General features: G+C 32.5%; 1 protein-coding gene across 3 annotated transcripts in view; it reads left to right on the top strand.

Annotated features, from left to right (window-relative positions):
• Positions 1–674: 674 nt before the first annotated feature.
• The window catches only part of LOC140062698 (G-protein coupled receptor 54-like), a 43,346-nt gene continuing 18,351 nt past the window's right edge, over positions 675–25,669 (top strand). Inside the window, exons 1-2 of one of the 3 annotated variants that reach the window (XM_072109007.1) lie at positions 675–928; positions 18,398–18,472. The gene's annotated coding sequence lies outside the window, so the exon portion shown is untranslated. Of the gene's footprint in view, positions 929–13,370; positions 13,531–18,397; positions 18,473–25,669 lie in introns of those variants that run through there. The other 2 variants (XM_072109006.1, XM_072109008.1) reach the window with 2 other exon arrangements.

Below are 25,669 nucleotides of genomic sequence, written 5' to 3'. Positions count from 1 at the left end.
ATTCTACTGGTAATCGTGTGAATGTATCTCAGACATTGAAATGAAGAAATGTTGGATGAATATATGTTTTGACTTTTTTAAATTACCCGACTCAACAAAGATAATATACGTTACCTGATCAGAAAACATAAAAAAAAGTAACATAAATATTACATATGCTTGAATACGATAATATTCGACTAAACAATTTTGCCTAATGTATTAATGTTGGCTAATATTGGGAATATTAAACTAGGACGAAAAACACCTTGTTCAAAATCCAGGCACATCCATCCAATAATGTGTTTGTTCCTTGCAGTAACAACGTCAGGTACAAAAACAATCTTTAGAATTGAATGTCACGAGCAATCCCTTCAATAATTACTTTAAAGGTAATCAGGTTAGACATAATCTTATTTTTCTTCAAAGCAGATGGCAACGGTAATTAATGTATTTAGATAAATCTTGATTAGATAGGAATAATAACCTGGAAATAACCCAACTTTCTCTGTCAATAATTATTGCATTTAAGGGTTTCCCTTAAGATACGCCTCCGGTGTATATCTACATACTATATGCGCAAACGCATTGTTGTTGTAATATTAATCTAGTTATAATAACTTGGTGATTTATATACTCCAATGTCAATACTGGTTTGTATCAAGAGCTATCATATGGCACAGTGGTAAGATTCGAATGGCACGTTATGCGAGAAAACTTGAGTTTGAGATCTTTGTCGTCCTTCCGATGGACATTAGCCGTTGGTCAGAATAACTACATTAGACGATAAACCGATAGACTAATCTAAACGTATTATCCGAATTTCCCGGTTTAGAATTATACATTTTTCTTCAGTGTTCAACTTTAGCTTGCGTAAGAAATGTCTGTAAACACGTGCTATTATAACATACCGAGTCAAAAGCTGTGTAAAGCACGCTTGCAATGTGTGGTGAGTTCCATTTCATTATCTTTAATGTGTTTGAATGACTTTGTGACAAAACTAGGCTACTCTACATTACATTAGATTCTAGGGTGGTCTTTTTTACACATCGTTGACAAGGCAGTCATCATTAACTTACATTCTCTACAATAAGGTATCATTAGATAACAGATCATTATTATACCTCCATGTTATTCGTCTCAGAGGAATTGTAATGCAATGTTAAGAAGAATAAGAAACCCTCAAGACGATGTTATTGCCAGGAATATTATAATCTATGTTTTTACGTAATTGTGATATCAGCAATATCATAGAAGCATAAGATTTGCCTGTAGAATATATATACATTTCATTGTTATTTTTGTATTATTAACAGCCTGTACTGTATTAGTGGGTGTATATATATAAAAGACCTAGTTAATACTTTTGCACCGTAAAACTGCGTGAATAGTGAACAATTGTCCTCTGCTATTTTCGTCTAGATATATTGCCTAATAATTGAGTTGACGTCAATGATTGCGCACATACACATCAGAGTTTGTAGTAAAATGTAAGCAAATATCCTAAATATAACTATATTTACTTCTATGTAATTCCAAAAAGGGTACATTAAAATAAATAAGTCTGTAGGATTATTGCATTAGTTTAGTATTTAATACCAAAATTAGCTTCAGTGGTTATGTTACAGTTATTATTCAGTATTTACAAAAGAAAATGGAACATTTTTCAATGATTAAACACATCTTATGGCCATGCCAAATCCCTCCTGTTCCCTGAACACCACGAATTCAAAACTGTTTGAAGTAAAGGCTTATGAACAACGCAGGCTATTACTAATTTCACCATTTCAATGTAATCACATGACATTTAGCATTCGGTCATTGATGTATGTGAATCAATTATCGTCTGCACATTGGCGCCAAAATTCACCCACTGTATTTAACCCTTCGGATCTGGGATCAGTATTATTTAGAAGGATCATTTGTGATTAGAAGATTAGGTCTATAATCTGGCAGATTTGAAACATATAAGCTTAGTTATACGACATTGATTAGGTATGAAACGCCAAGTAGAATTGCGTTTGCATTATATCTGCTAAAAATACAGTTGAAACACTTAAATTATTCCAGGCGCCTGTTGTTTAGTGTCATTGTGTGTTTCCACATATACACACGTACATGATTGTGAAGCATGTTAATATTTATAGTATGCAATTATATATTATTCCAGGTCTTACATTGTGGCATTCGTGTATATTTTATATGACTGTGGCACACATTAGTTGAATGATGTCATTTAGGTCATATCTTTTAACAATTGGATATATTTTTGTAATTTTTTGCCATGAATCAACGCTACTACACATTTTGGGATCCTCTAATACGGGGACACCCTATCAAAGGACCACCAAAATATTCTAGATGAAGAAGCTCTGCATTGAATGTTTCTATATAGTTTGGAATTTGTACAGGTTGGAGCTTACTTTTTGTTTCCTTTTATATTGATATGGATGTTATACTTTCTATTGAAACGAAAGAGGGACATTATGTTTTAGGATATTACGAGCGACTCCTATTAAGGGGACACCTCTATTTTAGGGAGCATTTTGTTTGCTCCCGAAGATATCCTCTTAATAGGCCTACTTGGATCGAATTCTTTTACTGTATTATATCCCTAAGGTTCTTTGAATTATCTGATTGTATTGTTGGGGTACGATTATTTATGATGACTATTGTGATGAAAATAACAATTTAAACTCTATTTTCGTTAGAATATGTCAGTATACGAGTGGTGACCACTTATTGATAAATCATTAACAATATACAGTCATCGCATGACTACATCGGAATCAAGTTTATATTTACGGCAGCTGTATCTATATCTGCAGAGAACTAATTAAAGTGCAGCAATCCCCGGGTACGTTGATCAGTAAATTAAATATTTACGATATCGAATAATTCCAAATAAAAAACAATAAATAACGAAAATGTATCGTCACTCTAAGATAATGATATCACAGAAGACATAATGTCTACGATTGGTAGTTATAAATAAACCATACGATTGCTTGAAAATGGTTGATATACTCTCAATACATAATATCACCGTGTGTGAGCAGACGACAAAACAATTTTAAATTACATTCATCAAGTTCGTCCTACATTATATTTTCAAAAGTTATAAATGACCGGTCAGTTATAGTCATTTTCAGAGGAAGAATGGATGACGTAATCAAAATGAGAATCTAGTACACTCCTCCTAATATGCGATTTCCCTGTACTGTAAGGATAACGATTTTGTTATCACAGGAATGAGCATTTTAAACTCGTTGCAAATGAATCGAAATTGATTTTACAGTACTGGACGACCAATGACGTAATGCATACTATACTACTAAGATCGTCACACATCGAAAACTCCTTGAATGTTACTTCACATAGGCGTACATACAAACACATTACATATCCGAAAAATGTATGAGATGTAAGACAATAATATGCCGTAGGCCTACCTGTTCTTTTTAATACCAGCGCCAATGTCTCATTCCATGTATCATGCAAAATATATTAATTCAGGTTTAGTTAAAACACAATAAATATTCAGAACAGATGTACGAGGCCATGCAGGACAATGTTTATTGCCAATATTTCAATACAGCAATGTAGCATAGAATTAGTAATTATAGAATAATATATTAAATATATTCGGAGATAAAAAATTATGTACTGACCTAATTAACTCTTCTCATATTATAATTATTAAAAAATGAAACAACGTTTTAATTATAGCTACAGAATTAAATTATCATTAAACAGAATTTTCATTCTATATATTATTATAATTAATTTTGTAAGCGGGTTTCATAATTAAATTTCACGCCTAATAAACCTATAATGATTTGCATAATACACAGGTGAGTTATTAACCGAATTGCGTATATTTGGCATTTGGTAGGTCGGTGTTATCATTGGAGTATACGGGTCATTAGTATTTTAGCAGACGTCCTATCTTCATGATTTAGGATAATTATTGGATTTATTTAGTATTCTAAGTTTCTGAATTAACAGTAGGCCTAGGTCTTTATTACGGTATCGTTTGGAAGTGATTAAGCTTCACCTCATGGGTAGGCTATAATAATAAGTACTGGGTAGCCTAACGTAACCACCATAAATAGGCCAACTCGAAAACTGTGGTTTATGCGCATGCGTATAGAGCCTTTTAATATTTCCATCTTCTTTACTGTGACGTAAAATGCGCAACCAATAAGAAGAGTTTAAAAACAGATTTTAAACGTCACTTTTCGATTAAAGATTGGCTTGGTCGAATAAACACCACAGTTTATACTCCATAGTAGGTCATTAATATAATTTTCAATTCTGACGACAATTACAAAACAATGACAACTAAATTAATTTCTACTTTATATTTTACACATTTAGGCCTACAATAACAATACTCGCAATAAACCGCGAATGCAATTCTTTTCTTACTGCCTGTTTGTTAATTAGGCCTACTCGTGCATAACGGGCTATAACTAGCGCCATCATCGTGTGTATTATAGGTCCATGGTTAAAGGTAGTCCTATTTAATATTGTACAGTAATTTTTTTTTCAAATAACCTTTCACTTCAATGCTGACATTATAATTTGGCTATATTTCTAAATTGGTTATATTTTATACGATCGTTTTGAGACAACAAATGCACACTGAAACCTACAAAAATTGAACAAGCGCCACGAATCTTTGGTCGCTTACCGTATCGAGTATTTCAAGATTGATTAGTCTTGAATTTAACATGCCGTAATTATTTAACGATACTATTTGAAAGCAGTAGTCGTCCCAAAGCGGATCACACGTTTAAGAACATTTAAATAAGAATTGTTAAGTTTCTCGACGTTCTATCCGTATGCTTCGATCGTCCTCATTAGTCAGAATGAGGGAAACCTATGAACATTGGGGAATATAAGTGAGATTCGGTGGGACTCGATGTGAAAGTTAAAATAATAGCACAGCCACAGTGAAAAAGATTTAAACTTGTCGAATTCTCACTCCTGGGGACGATCGAGGTATACGGATCGAAGCGCCGAGAAACTAAACAGTTGTTTTCAGAACTATTCATACAAACGTTATATCACCAATTGTTTATTTGTAAACCTGAGCCTACGATAACTATTCTATATTATTCTATTGTCACAATATTTAACAATAAAAACTGTTTAAGTAGGCCTGTATGTAACACACTTTAATCTGCAAATTGTTTCCAAAACAGATAGACAGTAACAATAATCCAAAATATTACATATATTTTTTTTTATATGCATCCAACAGCGAGTAACTCGCAAATTACAGGATGGATAAACTAAAATTGAATAGTATTTATTGTAGGCCTATAATTATTGTTTTGAATCTTTTAAAAAATACTAAACTTAAATTGACTATTAAGCAAAAAGAGCAATTTTCGGGAAAAACATGCATATTCTCTTTAAATTGAGACATTTTTCTGAGAATGTCTCACACGTGCCAATTACTTGACCAAGCGCGTACCATTATTATCTAAACCCGTAAAATTCACACGTGTTGTGATGAATTTAATTACCCAATTCTTAGTCCATGAAGAATATTTTTTTCTCTCCGAGAATTTAGGCGCCAGACAATCACGAAAGAAAAACAGATTAATAATGCATTGAGGTCTTACTTGAAGAAGAGTTGCACTTGCTGTTCGTATATGCATGTCCAAAGGCGATCAGTGTCATAATATCAATCATACAAAATGTCTGATCTTATAATGATGTAGTGCTTCATTAACACGTAAAATTAGTTATTATATATTAGTAAATATGGAAAATTCCCTTTCGTTACATACAACAGTTAAGCCAAACTTTCAACCAATGTGAACCAAGCGTTAGGTCCCATATTGATTGCATGGTAATCGTACGGTAAAGTGTCTGACCACCTTTAACCCACTACGTTATTGAATTGGTTTCAAGCCTTGTCTTATGATTGAGAAGGTAAAACTAAAAAGAGGGGGTATCATGAGGCCTGTTATACTGAGTCGCTCATGATCGGTATAGTGCCTCTGGGGACAAACAGAGTTTCTCTTGTTTCTGTTCTTTTTACCTCTCCTGTGGTGGTTACTTTGATTGGTGATCGCGCTTAAGGCTGGTTTCCTGTCGACGTAAGAAGTCGAATTTTGCAACGATTCTTGCGTTTCATACGTTTCTTACGTCTCTTACGAAAGTTGAGAAAAAATTGACGTCGTTGACGTTAGTCAAGATCGTGTCGGGCCGCAGAGAAACATCTGTAGTTATGCTGCTCCCGAAAGTTGAAATTTTGGCTGTGAAACACACGTCGTATGCTTACGTCGATTTTAGTGTTGTTACGAAAGTTGAAAATTTTTTTCTTATGTCGGTCGGATTTATGACGTATTTGAAACAACATCTCTGATTGGTGTTTCTTTTTAGAGCGGGTTTATCATTTTTCGCGCAAAATGTTGAATGTTGTTATTGTAGCCTACCTGTCAGTGCAGCACACCAACATGTTATATTTTCAGTAGATAAGCTAGGCCCTAGTAGTATTAGTAAAATACTTAATTAATACTGTACGGTACCGTACTAATAGGAATTGATTTGACCAAATAATCAAACTAGCCTAGGCTAGTAGGCCTATGTATTATTTGTATGAATCAAAATATGAATTAATTATCCTGGCCCTCTAGGCCTAGCCTTAAATAGTTTTCAAAATTAAAAAAAGGCAAATCATTTCGAGATTCCTATTATTATTAGACCTACCTAGGCCCTAAACTAGGCATTGGCCTATTGGCCTATAAGCATATCTAATCGAGCATGAGATAGTAGGCCTACTACCGCAGTAAGATACCCATTATTTACAGGCCTATAATCTATATATAAATTTACGTAAGGGCAAAATTCGGTAAATCGCGCTTTACTTCTAGAATTTTTACTCGATGGTATATAAAGTTGGTTCGTACTTTCGGTACTGATTTTAACCACCTGATGTAACCCTGTTTACTAATTAAATTAAGTTAGATAATTAGTTATTGACGATTAAAACGAATTTAGGTTCAACGATTTGCCCCAAATAGGGGTGTTTTCCGATCGTGGTATACACTGTCTAATAATGGATGTCCATCTTAAAAAATACCCGCCACAAAAATGCGAGGAGGCTTCGCATTTTCCTATCTCCTCCTACGATAATTGTTTTTAATAGCTGAAAACCGGTTGAACAGCTAGAGTACAGCATCATAATGTTGAAGACAGGCCGATTTTCTTTAAAAAATACTATTTTGATTTAATATACGATTATACAAATGTATTGATTTGCGATGAATGGAACATCCCAATCTCTCAGTCTGCCAGAGTTTGGTTTAACACAAGTAGGTAAATTTATGAGCCCTTGGTTTAACACATACGGTAGGTAAATATATGGGCCCTTTGAGAATAAACTTGAACAATACTGTAAATACATAATTACCTATTTTTGGTCCTCATTTGAATCGAAAATTTCTTACTGTGAATGTTCGTACTGTTGATGTAATATAAAAATATATACAAATAAACTTATTACTGAGATTGTGGATAGGCTCTACTGTTAGATATATAAACACATTATTATATAAAAATAAACTATACTGACAGTTCCTTCTCAACGTTTGTATTAATTAATAATTACCAAAAATATAAACGTCGTAGTGGTGTATCGTGACTATATTTCAATCGATTATGACAGTGACAGTTTTAACAAAGTATTAAATCGCAAATGTTTTACTGTATTTAGAGGTATATTAATTATAGGCCTATAAAACATGAAAAAAATATTTCGTTACTGAGTGCATAAAGAATATATTTAAAAATTGTTCCTCTTTGCACCTATCCGCTTTCCCATCCCTCAACCCTAAAACTCCCTGATTAGAACATGATTAGGCAAAAATTATAGTAGTAAATACATACAAATGTTATTGTCCGGCTTTATTTCACTATAAGGACATACACATTACGTCATAACTCTTGTCGCTCATTGGTTGCTTGTTACGATTGCGCTTACGTCTCTTGCGAAAGTTGACTTCAAGTCAACTTTCGTAAGAGACGTAAGAAACGTGACGCAAGGGCGTTCATTCAAGCGTAAGATAAAAAATCCCGGTTTCCTGTAAAATCGGAAGAAAACGTCGTAACGCAACAATTGTTAGGTCATCGGTTTCCTGTAAAATCGTTTGTCGTTACCATTTTTCTTACGTTGCGTCGATTTTATAAATTTTCGATCGTAATCGGTTTCCTGTAAAATCCGCATTTCTTACGACAAATCGACGTAGTCGCAACAAAAGTGATGTTCTTACGTCGACAGGAAACCAGCCTTTATGTGCGTCGCTATTAAGGCTGGTTTCCTGTCGACGTAAGAACATCACTTTTGTTGCGACTACGTCGATTTGTCGTAAGAAATGCGGATTTTACAGGAAACCGATTACGATCGAAAATTTACAAAATTGACGCAACGTAAGAAAAATGGTAACGACAAACGATTTTACAGGAAACCGATGACCTAACAATTGTTGCGTTACGACGTTTTCTTCCGATTTTACAGGAAACCGGGATTTTTTATCTTACGCTTGAATGAACGCCCTTGCGTCACGTTTCTTACGTCTCTTACGAAAGTTGACTTGAAGTCAACTTTCGCAAGAGACGTAAGCGCAATCGTAACAAGCAACCAATGAGCGACAGGAGTTATGACGTAATGTGTATGTCCTTATAGTGAAATAAAGCCGGACAATAACATTTGTATGTATTTACTACTATAATTTTAGCCCACTTTACGATGTTGTACATACTTTACAAATGCACAGTAGTTTCAATATAGGCCTAATAATGTTCTAATCAGGGAGTTTACAACTCATATCAAAATCTAATACTCTTATTTATGGACGTGCAATAAACAATCAGCATCGGTAGAAACGTCACGAAAATGAACATTTGCAACAAGATAAGATATAGAAAGCCCCTTTGTAAGCATTATAATATTATTATGTAACTTTAAAAAAAAATTGTTTGCTTGATTTTGTATAATTTATATTGTTTTGTTAAATTTATTCTTATTATAGGCCTGTAAATAATGGATATCTTACTGCGGTAGTACTATCTCATGCTCGATTAGAGTATGCCTGGGCCCATAGGCCAAGGCCTAGCCTAGGGCCTAGGTAGGTCTAATAATAATAGGAATCCCGAAATGATTTGCCTTTATTTAATTTTGAAAACTATTTAAGGCTAGGCCTAAAGGGCCAGGATAATTCATTCATATTTTGATTCATACAATAATACATAGGCCTACTAGCCTAGGCTCCTTATAGGCTAGTTTGATTAGATTTTGGTCAAATCAATTCCTATTAGTACAGTATTAATTAAGTATTATTACTAATACTAGGGCCTAGCCTATCTACTAAGAATAATATATTGGTGTGCTGCACTGACACTGATGCTGAGTTGCACTGACACTGATGCTGAGTAGCCTGCTACAGGTACAATAACATCATTCAACATTTCGCGCGAAAAATGATAAAACCCGCTCTAAAAAGAAACACCAATCAGAGATGTTGTTTCAAATACGTCATAAATCTGACCGACGTAAGAAAAAAATTTCAACTTTCGTAACAAAACTAAAATCTACGTAAGCATACGACGTGTGTTTCACAGCTAAAATTTCAACTTTCGGGAGCAGCATAACTACAGATGTTTTTCTACGGCCCGACACGATCTTAACTAACGTCAACGACGTCAATTTTTTTCTCAACTTTCGTAAGAGACGTAAGAAACGTATGAAACGCAAGAATCGTTGCAAAATTCGACTTCTTACGTCGACAGGAAACCAGCCTTTAGGTAGAGTGGCATTTCCCCCTTTTTTCACCGCAGGGGGAGTGTCCCACCGGAGATTCAGACCGTTTTTGTTTTTTGTACATAGGCCTATGTTTGTTTCATTTGTTTTGGGTTTTTTTTTCTTTTGTGGTTCACCACCTCCTTTATTCATTCAATGTTTCATTATATAATTTTTTTTTTACATTTTCTACCTTTTTCAGAATTGTCTGTTTTTCCCTTAATATCATTTATAATTTTAACCTTTAGTATCATACTGTTACTGAAAATTATTTTTGTTAACTCATCTATTTTCAAAACCAATTGTATGTTAATTTAAATAAAAAACTTGTTTACTCATTAACTGTGTTTTTATGCTTAAGAACATACATCAAATGCATTGTAAGGTGTACACTGATAATAACCCGCACACTTACACACAAACCCAAACATATACATTCATCTGTATACATAATTTTCACCTTTAGTATATATATCATTGTAATAAATATGAATGACCGTAAATATTTATATATTATTATAAACACTTTTAAGTATAATGTATATTATACGAGAAAATATTGCACTCTTATCTCCATTTAGTTCATAGACTGCAATATCAATTAATTGAGCAGTTTTTTATTAATATTATTATTATTATTTTAAGTATTACATGTAAACATACACATTCATCTATATACATAATTTTCACCTTTATTATATATATTATTTTAAAAATATGAATTGCCGTAAATATTTATATATAATTCGAACACTTTTAAGCATGTAACTTATACGATAACATATTGAGTAACAGAAATAAGAGAAATTATAATAGAATGGTTGTAGCAAGCGTAAACTACAGTAGCATAGTCCAAAAGCTTAACAATAATACAATGTGTTTAATCTGCTTCTGATCGATGTTTAAATGGTTTATTCTGGTAATAATGTTTTTAGTGATTCAGTCCATGAGTTTCATCTTCCTATAATCGTTAGAGTTTTACGAAAACTGTTTGTATTTCTTAATCTTCTGGATGGTGACTTACCTTGGATATTTTGTTCGTTGAAATCTGTTTTCCATTTTTATTACTTTAGTTGACCTAGCAATAAAAAAAATCTTGAATGTTTTTGTTTTTGAGATTAAGAAATTATCGTCTTCATATGTCATTCAGACTTTGATACGTGTTCCACTTACATTTACAATCACTTCTTTAATTAAACGACTGTTGTTATTAACTGAGTTTGGTGTACTGCAATGGGCATCTAAAACTCTGTTTACACTATCAAACTTTATATGACAATAAACATGATGTGCTAATCAATGAACATGATGATGTCATATCACTACCATATTTGAAGATATCACTACCATTGGGCACATCAAACTAGTTTGATAGTGTAGACCGAGCTTTAGAGCAGATGTTGGTTTTTCTTGTTGGTTGTTAATTGGTTACAGTTTTCTTTCTCGTATTGGAATGACCCGATTACTTTGACCACCATTAATGTCAATCGAAGTTGCTGAATGTGTTCTCTTTGTGTTGTTAATTTCATAGAGAATGTGTTGCTATAATTGTAATTACTTCATTTTCATTTACAATCATGTAATTCTCTTCAGCGATACTGCTTTTATAAACGGTATTTTTAGGTGGTTCCAAATATCCTAACTTGTAGTGTGTTGTATTATTGTCCGACATTTGCCTAATTGATAACATATTCTGATTTTTGCATCATTAATCACTAATTATATTGAAATATAATTCATTCATTCATTCATTCCGCTTTGTTCAATTATATGCTTATGCTAATTTTAACAATATGCGTAAGTTAATTCTATTATTAGTTATGTTACTTTACGAATAATATAATATTTTAAATGTCATAATTTACAATTAACAATGACAGTAGTGGAAATGTAGCATGGCCCATGTGTAATTCCGGCAAGTCACATTATTATGCTATAGCAAATGTGGACTACGCCACTGCATTTTATGCTCTCCTGAATGCAAACAGTATCTACTGCATATGTCTGTTATGGATCAGACCAGCATTTCCTTCATTTTTTATTTATTTGTTTATTTAATAACATCTTTATACAGGTAAAAGAACCTGTTTTGTATTGTGGTCCTGTCTAAAATCAGAGAAAAACGATATCTATAGCTTTAAATGAAGAAATTGTTGGTGAATATTTAGTTTCAGTTGGTAGGTTATTCCATATTTTAGCGACTGCAACTTTGAACTACTCAATATAACCGTTTCGTTAAACACTATATTAATAACGATTCCTTTATTATAGGCATACACGTCTTATTTTTTGGTAATTACACTTGAGATAGGCCTAAAATTCGTTTTCAATTACATTATGTATAATAAAAAAAAGACATGCTAAATCTGGAGACAAAAAAAGAGAAACGAATGGCACTGTTGCGGAATATGGTTGTACCAAGCCACTGAGCGTTCTGTAACGCGTTTTGGTCGCGGTATACTACCGATTCATTGTTCATTTAACATGTTTGCGTCAAGCCTCAGAAACGCATTTTAAAGCCGAGTACACGAATACTTAATTATAATTCAAGAGAATAACATTAATACTGATTGCTTTGTATACTAAAAGAGGATTAAATCAATTTATATTATTTACATATTGATAACGAATCCAATTAACTTTCCTCTTCATTAGTTGGATTATTTGCTCTACGCTCTCTGTCTCACCAAGCCATCATATCTATCCATTTATCTTCGGGAATACTGACAAGTAAACGCCTGTGTGTTTATCAAAAGAAAATATTAAGTTTGTCGAAGTAGATTGTATTTATAGTACAAACTACGCGATATCGTTTACAAATCAAAGGACGTGGACATCTCAAACAAACAATTAAGTTGATTAACATCAAGATCCATCTCACATGTTTATTTAACTATAAAGCAATATTATAATACGTACGACCTTTAATGTTTGTGCCATTAATTTATGTGAAAGTGAAAGATTAAATACTTGTTTTATAAAATAAAATGTTCCTGTTTAATAGCGAAAATGTATTGCGGAAATCTCATTATCTTTACGGAAACTAATATAACCGGGGCATCTTTCTCGGCGCCCCTGGCGAAATTTCAAACAAAAGCAACTGATGGTAATAGACCGTGGAATATTAACAAAATTTACGGCCGGTTTAACCATGAGATAATAATTATGATCTATATGGTTTAACATTTAAGATTATTTGTATCTGTCCTTAGCCTTCTCTGGTTGTACTGGTTATTGATAAGTGTTCCAACAACATGTTCGTGTCCACGCGAATGTGAACATATTAAAGTCAGCTTGAACAGTAAATCTACAGGTAATCCATCATTTTCAAGATTATTCCCGTCTGAAAATAATTCAAAAAGCTACCTTCAATAATCATAGTTAGGTCTGTGAGACCTTGCGAGTAATCGTAACCGTTTTATGGAATACACGTGCATTTCACTTCGCATGCGTAGATAAAACACAGGTAAATATAACCGTCATTAATACCGTATTGGTTGATCCGACTGTGTGTCAGTTGACAGCCGTCGCGTTTGTCACTTGAGAATGCTTTTGATTGTGTACATGATGTTAGTTCATGCTTAACAATCAGAAACGTTTGTGCTCTTGGAGGACATACACGCTTTCAAGTCTTTCCCAACGGTCTTGTTTTGAACTGACGATAGCGGAGTTTTTTTAATGTGTACGATACATTGGTACAAAGATGATGGTGAATTGAATACAGTTCTCTGCCGGTGAGTTTATGGGTTTTTTTGGCCTGGTTAAATAAATAAATATAAATGATACTTATATGCTACTTTCTTGGCCTTTAAGTTACCTCACATCCATTCATATTATACTACCATATATATTTATATCAAAAATTAAGAGGGTGGGCCAGAGTGTTGAGGAATTGCTATGCATAGGACCTTTTCAGGTACCCACCAATATTACTAAGGTCTGTGCTCATTATCCGGTTAAATAACTATGAACGGCACCGTTTTAGCCTAATTGTATGAAGTTTATAATAGCTTGCTTTACGAAATGTAATGGTTGATGTGAATGAATATGAATAATCACTGTTGTCGCGTGATTATCTATTAATAGGAAGCTTAAGAAAAAGGGTATAATGTTTGTTCGCTGTTTTCTTAAATTCAAACCTAACGTCTGTTGTTTGATAATATTAGTTAGAATTGTTTTGTTGATAGTAATCTTTGTGAAATCTTAAATTGTATAATGTTACCGATTTACAGCATCAAAGTGTACTTATTCACTTGTGACATTGCAATATTGTTCAATTAGGCTAATGTTTAATAACCCTACAAATTAAAACCATTTATTGTATTTTTACTTTTACTTACATTTGTAAATGTATACGTATTTAGTTTGTATATGGTAGAAGCGCTCATACATGAGTGTGCTAGCCTATTCACGTTGATTTTGTTCTAAAAAATGTGTATTTAATTTCTTTTGATTTACTTTTACTGATCAACTAATTCTTTTCCTGTGCGGGAGTGTTTACAGTATCTTTATTTGTGTGTTTGTTGTATCTGTTTCATTTACTTCAAACACCTTTTAAATATTGTTTTGTGGTTGAAACCATTCTGTCTCTTTTTTTGTAAAAGAGAGGACCAAATAAATTAATATTTTTACAACTGTGGTATAAAAACTATTTCTAATAATTCAGATTTTGTCTGCTATTGATGTTGCTCTCAATTAGTGATTTATACCTGAAAAAGAAAAATGTAGGCCTTTGTGTAGTTAGATTTTGTATAATGTCCTACATTTACTATAATGGGTAAATAACTAAAAAGGCCTATTAAAGTTATTAACAGTATAGGGTCCTACATTTACTATAATGGGTAAATAACTAAAAAGGCCTATTAAAGTTACTACAGTATAGGCCTATAGCTAGTTCCGTTCTCCAATGTTATTTACTTATCACTTACGTCAAATTACCACGGTCTTTTCTTTAGAACAATATTCAATGTGACATTTAAAAGCCCTATTAGGCCTAAAGTTACTATAGGCCTATTATTGTGGCTAGTTTCATTCTCCGATGTTATTTTACGTATTACGTCAAATTACCACGGTCTTTTCTTTAGAACAATACCGTATTCAATGTGACTCCCTTATATATAGTAATTTAAAAGCCCTATTAAAGTTACTATAGGCCTATTACTGTGGCTAGTTCCATTCTCCAATGTTATTTTAGAACAATATTCAATGTGCCTTATATACAGTAATTTAAAGTAGCAATGAGAACTAAGTTGCTGAAGCATTGTTATCATCAAGTTACTATTTAAGATACATTGCCGTTGGTAAAGTAACATAAAACAAGTCGGACATTATCTACCTACAGGATATTCTTTATATAATTTCCTTTCCTGTGTCACTTGTTAAAATTGGCTCAGGTTATGAATATTTCTATACTATTTCCATATCGAGCTTCAGGTGATATCTGGATTCTGGCGTCATTTGTCGTCAACTATCTATTGCTTCTACAATGTAATATTTCTAAGACATCCCATTAACTATGCATTACGGACATAATTCTCCTCTCAACAACTATACATTTTAGGTAGTATTATGAGTTCGTATGTCGGTAGACAAAATGTATAATTACTATATTATTTGATCCGGCCAACACCAAGGTTAAATCTCATGAAAGAAACGCATTATCTCATTACGTAAGGATAACATTGAGTTAAGTGCATGTCTTGTGATTACCCCCCAGCGTTTACGCCGCAGTCGATTTCTTTTAAGTGCTTTTCATTTTTAAAAAATAATTATAGATCATGTTTTCTGAATTATTTATAAGAAAGTGGCAGAAGTGAGCAATTTGTCACGAATATATAAATAATGGTGCTTTTCTACCAAGCTACGATTTGAAGTGTCATATGTTTTAATATACAATGATAAGAAGACGATTGATTGGCTAAGGAAATTGTAGTGTATGACCAAAATGTAATATTACACCAGTTTTAAATCTGTGAAAAACGTGTTGCACTCAAAATAATGAACTTTTTTAACTTTTATACATATCTGGAGTTGTCTGAATTTTCTAATTGTAAACTGTTCGTTCTATGTTACTATACACGAAATACGAAAGAATGTTATTAGAAGTAATGTTATATTTAGCCTGGAGTTGCTAAATGCAGGCCTTGTAGTCAGTACATTTTCTTAAACTAATTTTAGTCAAATTTGCAAGATAACATTTGAAAAATTAAAATATTTATTGAAAAAAGGTAAAACTCAGTAAAAATGCAGTGAGTACAATCAGTAATATTAAGTAACAATTAGAAAATGAAGTGTATATACAAAACATGATATTAATTTGTAACCGATAGGTCTATTTTAAAAAGATACTTTTTAATTATAAAGTGCGACTACCAACTTGACTTTAAAACTGGTGAATTATTCAACTAACAAATGACCTCGTTCATTGGCTAACTAAGCTAAGAAACGCTACCATTCGCTGGATCTAAACATTTCCTGGTTACTTTATGATAGTGGTCACAATTGCAATCCATTACGATTAATTAATTGCTTTAGTGGTTAGTTGATATAATTATAATATATAGTGCGCAGATAATAATTCATTACCATACTATTTTAGAAAAATTAGTTTGTGTATCCATTGTATAAATGCAATCTAATAAAACAAGTTACCAAATGGTGATTTTCAACGAAACGAACAAAAACATTCATTTTGACGTTGGCCCATTACAAACAAATATTTTGTAAAACATTGATCGTTGTTTTTTCATGTTAGTGTGTTGTTTAGTGTATCCTCTAATAAACGTCATCTTAAACATCAGCTTTTTTATTTAATGTTTCTAAATTATGCTGTAATGAAAGATTAAACCATCTCGTCATCAGTTAACGAGCTTACAACCGGAATATAAGATCTTAAGTATACATAATGCTATGATAATTTTTACCGGAATTACGGAAATGTTTTTGATGCAATCCACTCACAAAAGCTCTAAATCATCCTCCGTCTCATTAAATTTGTAATAGAGGAGGACAGCAAATTATAGTTTAAAGTTTAAATTTCATACAAATAACTTGTAGATATAATTTGACATGCAGATTGCATTTTTGAAAAAAAAACGATATAGTTGTATAAATTAATAAGCAAGAATATTTTACAATACCGCATGGAATTTCATAAATATTTGCATACATAAGTAATTATGCTTTTCTTACAATGGTACAACATTTACCTACGGGTAACATGATAGACTAATCTCTTAGATGATGCCGTTCTATGTAGGAAAAAAAGGATTTCAAAGTCGACATACGAGGCCTATAAAGTATAATGATCTATTAAGCTCTGTCTACACTATCAAACTGTATGTGACAAAAAAGTGTGATGTGCCCAAAAACGATATTGATATGCTTAAATATGGTATAGTGATATGACATCATCATGTCTATATATTATGGGGACATCACAGTTTGAGTTTGATTGTGTTTACATAGCTTTGTAGTCTATAAAGGACAAGCAAATAAACTAGGCAATCAAGTTTTATTTATCAGATAGTTCGGCACTTCAAACTTTTACTGATATTCTTGGAAATTACAACCAAGTGCATGGCCTCTTAAATAACGTAATAATAACGAATGAATGTCGGTCTTTATTCTTGTATGTTTTCGTAGCTCGTTCACACTAGGATTAAACACACGACGGTACAATTACGTAAATCAATTCCAGTCCTTAAATAACGTTCATTGTATATCTTGTATTGTAGCTTTTGTGAGAAATGTATATTTTAATTTTATTGGACTAAACATTTAAATATGATATAAAAGAAGATGACTTGTTTTATATGTGTCTGTTCACCTTAGCTTGTTTTTTAATAAATAAGAAATATAAGAATATAAGAAATATAAATAGTTATCGACAATACATCTTTATACCAACGTATACTTTCAATGAACTCCAGTTGTAATTAGCAGAACTATGATGAGAGCATTATTGATTGTTAAATTATCAGTATCTTCTGTAACATTATCAGCAGGCGCAAGTACACGACAAATACATGCAATTTGGAAAATGCACCATTTAGTCCTATAGTACATTCGAACTAATGGAGATGAACTCTAATTGTCTTCTCCGTACTTTGAACTACTACCACTAATGCACTGCTTTTAATAAATCTTTTTTAAACCTAACCGAAGATATTTGCTTTAATCATGATTCATTAATTTATGTTAACTGAAAGCAAATCTTTCTGGTTTTATTTAGTTTGCAATCTTCCAACAAACTAAAGCCCACTTACTTAATAAGCAAAAAAAAGAATAGTTCAATGAGTTTGCTCTTGATCAAAACTGGAATTTCTGTCACATACTGTAAACTAAAGCTATGTCTACACTATCAAACTTTATGTGACAAAAAAATGTGATGTGCCAATAGATGGACATGATGACACATACTGTAAACTAAAGCTCTACAAACAAACTTTATAAATGTAATGTGCCCATATATGGACATGATGATGGCATATCACTACCATATTTGGAAATATCACTACCATAGGCCTTATGTGGGTACATCACACATCGGTGTTCTGTTTGTTTTTCATTTACTGTAGTTTGCTTGTTTTTCTCTTGCAGTAAACGCTGTTGAACACCCGTGTCGTGATGATGATGATGATCGCGATATAGATTGTGTTTTAAGATGTAGATTAGGTGAGTTTTTTTTATAAAATACGGTAATTCCAATTTGTCTGAAAGGAAATCTGGGTAAACCAGGAAATCAATCACGTGATTAATAACCACGCAGGTGATAATGTTTGCATGTGGGTGCGCGGTCTGTGTAATTAAATTTTGATAAATAGTAGCATAACTGCAGATTCAGTAAATAACAAATGTTTTGTCATATTATTTTCCCTGTCTCCTCCATGGTGATATATGCCAACATTAGTTGTTAATGTCAAATGTGATTAGTGGGGAGGCTAATTGTTTTGTATCTCCATTCAATGCATTAAACTTGGAATGCAATTCCAATTGTAAAATGTCAAAAGTCGAAGCCTACTACACCTAAGGCTGAAAGATCGCGAGCCACTTCACAGTCCATCAACCGACTGAGCGTGAGTACATGAAACTGGCGAGATTTTGAGTTATAAAAGCACATATACACTACGGTAATTGATGACGTCCATTCAATCAAATACAATAATAAACATCAATGCAAAATATTGTGTAACATATGTGTTATGTCTGGAGCACCGGTTGCTTTTTCTACTCGAAACATCAATACAAATTAAACTAATAACTTGGATTGAAAAGTATTCTTGGATTTTACAATGTCATCACCACATTATTTGCAAATTCTATTTAGTAGTTTGTAGAGTGTACTTAATTAACCGTGCTGTAACATATTGCACTCGTTTGAAAATTGCAGCACTTTACAATTAGCTGCAAGATAAGCATTCTCTCACACGGTGTACTGCTTAATAGATTGATGCAGACCCCGTATCGTTACATTAAACAATATAAAAAGGAACGGTTTGGTAATCATAAATGATTGGTTCGAAAAGGAAATGATAATCCACTAATACTGTACACGTTTACGTGTTGTACAAAACATAATTCTTACAACGAAAGTGGTATTCATTGATTTACTACCGGTATGACAAATGTGAATGGTTAAGATAATATATGTTTTATACTATATATAGACTATAGATCTTTCTCCACGCTTAGTTTAGTAAATAATTTATTTTAGAAAATGACGTGTTGTTAAAGATGATTTTACATTATGTGCATTTTTATTAGTAGATTAGTAATTTACTATCAGTATATGACTAATGTAAATGGTTACAATAATATATGTTTTATACTTTACTAGAAATGTTCTTTTTTCCAAACCAACAATTAGTATGTAGGCCTAAACTAACATAACTTTTCTAATGTGGGTGAGTGGCCGAGCGGTTAAGACAGTGGAACCGTAATCACGTAGCCATAACATCGGCAGGGGTTCGAGGCTCACTCACTCCATGGTTCTAGTGGTAGAACGAGTCTTCTCGGATAAGGACTATAAACCGTAGGTCCAGTGTACACCACTTGCTCGTGTGCACTTTAAAGAACCTAGTACATCTTTCGAGACGAGTAGGGGGTTACCCCGGTGTAGTAGTACATCACAGCCACTGATCACCAACTGCGCCCTCTGGGAGACCAGTCTTTGACTGAAGAGGTTACCCAGTATAAATATATATTTCAATCAATAACTTATTACTACAAACCAGATAGACATTTTCAATCATATGTTTTATACTATTTAGACTATACAGTAGTTATTTCTTCATTCTTAGTTTTAAATAAATTATTTTAGAAAATGACTTGTATTTAAAGATGATCTATACTATCTACGATATGATCTTTCATGTGCATTGTTATTAGTAGATTAGTAATTTATTATATATTGCGATTGGAACGAAGTGTAGACGGCTTGTCCATAACGTGTGCTTGATTCAATGCTGAAAATGAATCTTATGAATAAGTTAGTTGTTATTTAAGCATAAATTAGGCCTCCGCAAATATACAGTTAAAAACTCTGGAAGCAATAGTCGTTAGTCACATTTTAATTAAATTCAACTTTATTTAACCACGGAGGCCCAGATTAACACATGATTGTTCTTCCTTCAATAACTTACATTGTTTGTAATAGGCCTACTGTATAACTACGCTTTTAACCGGTATGTGTTATATTTGGATAGAATTCTAGATCTGTTAAATCATTATTTGTCCCGTTTTGTTTATCCATTTTAAAGGTAAACAAATCATGACCTATGCGAAATACTTACAGTCAATGTGTAAAGGATTACGTTAAACAAAATGCCTCGTACAAGAATACAAACTGCACACTGTATTATTTTTTATACTGTATAGGCCTACGTTATTTCATCATTCTTACTTTACCAAATTGTTTCTAAAATTACCTAAACAAAACATGTATAGCTGGGCGTGTAATTTAAAGTTTCTATAGGTACAATCTGCTATCGGTGTACATTTAGTACGGTGAAACGAACGATTTAATTATGCTGCCTCCCGTGCTGCCTATCGGCACAGTGAACGAAAACTAGGTGCACAGTCGCTCGTGTCGATAGAACATTTTAAATTACAAACACGGTTTACCGTGCAGATAGCCAAAACCACTGGCTAGTAACACTATATTGCAGACTATAGCATTTAACTACAATGACATGGAGTTCTAAAAAAATACATGGAAAACAGAATTGCATGTAGAATAATTCATAGATGATGTCTAAAATAAATCTTATCGTTATATTGTCTTGAAATTGCTTACGTACGGCCCGGCACACAACGTAGACCTAAAACAACTACAATTTTTAAGCTGTACCAACTAACACTGCTCCGGGAAAATGTTCAGTGTAATCTCGTGGAGATAAAGATGGAGAAATGCTGGCAAAATTAGATAAATCAAATCTCACCCTCATCTAACCTGTCTAGTTCAAACGAAACGTTGATGTAGAGGTTATTCTCATGCGTTTACCTCTTGATGAAATCCTCACTGCTTGTAATGGATTGCATAACAATTAATCTCATCTGAAATGCACTTGTACTACAAGGTAAATTAGACGTCCCTCGTCAGTGCGACTGACTTTGGTTCTAAATCCTTATGAACGGTATTTACATGCTATGGATTTAGTCACATCCCTGGAAGATGTGTTTAAAATCCAGTATGCGTAGAAAGTGAACGCTTATAATAGTAAATGACTACAAAAGGATGATCCACGTGTGCTTTAGTGGCTTAATGAAAATCTCGTTAATACCAAAAAGCTTCTCAATATTGAGTTATCAAATTCCAAAGTGGTTAAAGAAGTGGTGCTCTAGAAAATACACACTAACATGTATTTAGATAGCAACCGATACGTTTAGTTCAAACTAAATCAACTTTGCCAATACGCAAGTGCGCTTTGAAAAACAATCATGAGTATTCGGGTCCATCACTCTGGGTATTTATGTAATTGCGCATATATGTTATTGATTAATTTTTGAATAATTGATTTAAGAAAAAAATTTGATAAAAACATGTTGATAAAAACATGTTTTCTTGATAACCATCATTATCAAAAATCAATACTTAATATTCAGTTGTTCTATTCGTTTTCAAAGCGGCATGATCAATATACGTTGGAATATATACACACGGAACGATTGATTGATTGATTGATTGATTGAGTTTCCAAAAATTTCACTGCCTACTGTATAAATTGAAAACTGTTTGTTAAATTTTAAAAACAGACATAGCTCTTATACAAATGGAAATATTGATTGATCGATTGATTGATTGAGGTTTTTAAGTTGTGAATTGCACTACCTTTCATTATTCAATCATACATTGAAAACTTTTGGTTGCAAAATATGAACCTGAAGATTGCGCCAATCTTTTTAATTTTTAATTATGAAGTTACTGTTTGTCCAGTTTGTGTGTATCGCCTCTAATCATTTGGCAAATTGGTTTTTAAACGGGTTTGGACATGTTGCTGCCACTTAGTGTATACTCCATTCCTCCACCCCCAGTGACGATGGCCTACGTTGGCATTTTACTGTCGCTTGAAACAACCCCGCAATTTTTTTGTTGGCATAGCATCTGACCTAGTTTCAACTTATGTTCTAAAACATTTTTAACCTCTCATAATTGATAATAACTGCTGTGGAGACTTTTATTGCGCTTGAAGTAGTACCTTCTGGCATTTCATAACATCTTCACAATCTGTAGGGTTTAAACTCCACTAATCCTAGAAGAAGTTGATGAGACGAATGTATCATCATTAACCAATGCTTTAAAATGTTCTATGCATCAACAATTTAGGCACGAATTGAAATGAATGTTTATTATTATATAAATACTCAGAATATGGCTATTAAATTGAATAATGAGAGCAAAAAGTCAAATTATAGGAAAGCAAGATACAGAAAATACATTCAGTAAGTAATAATTATTTCATACCTACTCAATGTGACTACTCAAGGCCCTTAATAGATTGCATCAGTAATCATCCCATGTCCCAGTCATTTCAATTGGCACTTGGCTCTTCTATAACTTATTTAAATCATCGTTATGTATACTCTTTGTACATGGCTGAGGCGGTTATGTCCTTCGTTATCGGTGAAAACGGAACAATCTATGTCAATCATAAATATGACGTCTTCTCGTGCTGCATTAGTATACACAAAAATTAATGTTTATAGAAATGAAAAATTGACTCTTTCATTGAAAAAAAGATTATATCAATTTCAAGAATGCAAAACAAACATTTATCAAGAGTGTCGACGGATAGGCCCGTAAAATAAATACGAAATATTTTCTTCAAATTGAGTTGTTTTTATGAAGGGGAACACTACATAATTAGACAATTATTGACAATACTTGTGGACTTAAGTAACAGGACAATTTCTAACCCGGGGGAGGGGGTGGGCGGTTACTGTGTCAAAGTGCAAACACGCATAATATAATTGTCCTCTAACTACACATAAACAAGCATGTCAGTATAACCTTATTTATTGTCTAAATTTTTAAATTTTAAACTAAGCGGAAATGTTACTGAAGTGTGTTTTTAATGATTCATCCCAGACAAATACCAAGTTGTCCCCAGTTTGTCAATATTAATCCAATGCCTGTAGGTGCATACTTTATTAGCAAAGAATGCATTTATTCATATATATTGAGTGATGATGAGTGATTATAATATCATATTGAGCACCTTTCAGAATGACATTGAGTAATTAATTTTATCTCCTAAAGCCATCAATCCTATATTATATGTGTCAATATCAGGAATTGCAATCATTCCATCCAAATTGTGAAATGATTGTAATCGATTTTCCTTTTTCCAGCTCGATTTTTGTTACATATATCTCAAGTTTACAGAGAAAGTACAATGAAAATGGTAAGCCTAGATAAGCTTACGAAATTGACAATAATTACGGATAATTACATATCGCACTACCAATTTATGGTCACCATAGCGTGATGTGTTCATTACTGTTGCTTGTTCACTTAACTTTTTATAAAGTTTTCTATTCGAATTGAAACGTAATTACTGAACAATCAAATATATACTGCAATTAAAATTGTATTGATTGGCTCCCCATACATATGGTAATTATTCGATAATAATGAAATTTAAGATGCAGTTGGTATGAGGTGCAACAGCTGAATATCCGAGATACTATAATAAAGAACCATAAAGTAAACTCTCAAATCAAATCTATCCGCCGGCTAGAAAAATAAATCATTGATTCGATTAAGGACGTGGGAAATGCAAGCTGAACAAACCGACGAATACACACATCATCAGTACTTCAATTACAGTAAACTACTGGACTTAATTAATGTTGATTCTTCCTCCCAAGCTGGAAAATATCTATTAATCAAACAAACATGATACATAACGGATAAGGAAGCTATTTACAAACGATATACTACCAGTCTAACATAATACATAAGAATCAATATACGTGATAGCAGTATCACGGCACGACCAACATACCATTTTTTTTTTAATTTAAAAGATAATTAAGAAAATACAGAGCAACGATTATAGCATAACGTAAAGATGAATAATCGTGCTAGTGGAATTATTATGCTCTATTAGCTTGATTGTCACTTGGTGGACGCAACGCGACATTTCGGATAATCCATCGCGGCGTGATTACTTGCATTGTGGTGACGCCCCATAACCAATAATCAATACAATTTGTAAACGTTCGCCGTCTGTTTCCATACCGAGTCTGCGAAACATTATTTCATTCACTAATTTAGTTTTTTTAAATTTTTTCCAAAAACAAATAATAATTCAAATTATGTTTAATATCAACATGTGTGAATAAAGTTAGACAGTATTACAGTAGGGCTCGAATACCTCCATGGAAAAAACAAAATATGAGTAAATAATTAATAGTATTATTTGTTTCATATAGGTGATATAATATAACAATAACAGTGTCTCATGGTAGTAGTGACGTCATTTAATTCACAACACATGGGGTTTCTCCGTAGGGACCGATCAATAAGATATTGATTATTGCTGATAAAATTGAAATTAATAAACAGTACTGTAAATTTAGGTCAAATATTGTTCAATTTTCTACTAGACAGTGTTTTGGTAGGCAACATATAAAATCAAATTTCCATTTTATGAAATATTCTATTATAAATAATTTCATTCACATTTATTTAAAACAGTCCAAGAAAAAAAAAGTCTATATTTACAATATGTTAAATGGAACAATAATAGAAGCTGTTTCAGGGACCTAAACAGAAAAAAAAAGAAAATTAAACAACTGCATGACATATCATTTGCCTAATGTTAGATATATAAATACTAATCATTAAAAAAAATAAATGTTTCAGATATTTCATTTAAAAAATAAAATTTAATAACTAATTTAATCGATAAACAAGAATACAAGCGTAAGATTTTGTTTCTTTGTTTAAATAAACCTGAATAATAATGTTTGGACTTTGGATTTCATGAAATTTGCTTAATATGATTGCATTGTGATTGTATCATTTTAAGCGATCTGTTATGTACAAATACTATAATCTATAATAAGAGGAGCTATATTAGCCTACTGTAGTGAACTTCATTTTCTGTCCAGCTTTCCACTGACCTAAACTACCATGATACATATTTTCCAGTCAGCATGTTTATCAGCACACTGTTCATAATAATGGTAGTTTCGTTATGAACACAGCTAGTTATACTAGTTCGAAATCACTGTTAATTTAAGGTGAGCGTATTATTTTTCTTAATTTTTGTATATCGTACATCTATATATAAATTTACGTAAGGGCAAAATTCGGTAAATCGCGCCTTACTTCTAGAATTTTTACTCGATGGTATATAAAGTTGG

Source organism: Antedon mediterranea, chromosome 11 (assembly GCF_964355755.1).
Source record: "Antedon mediterranea chromosome 11, ecAntMedi1.1, whole genome shotgun sequence".
Taxonomy (NCBI): Eukaryota; Metazoa; Echinodermata; class Crinoidea; order Comatulida; family Antedonidae; genus Antedon; species Antedon mediterranea.
This window is presented reverse-complemented; position numbering and strand designations above follow the sequence as displayed.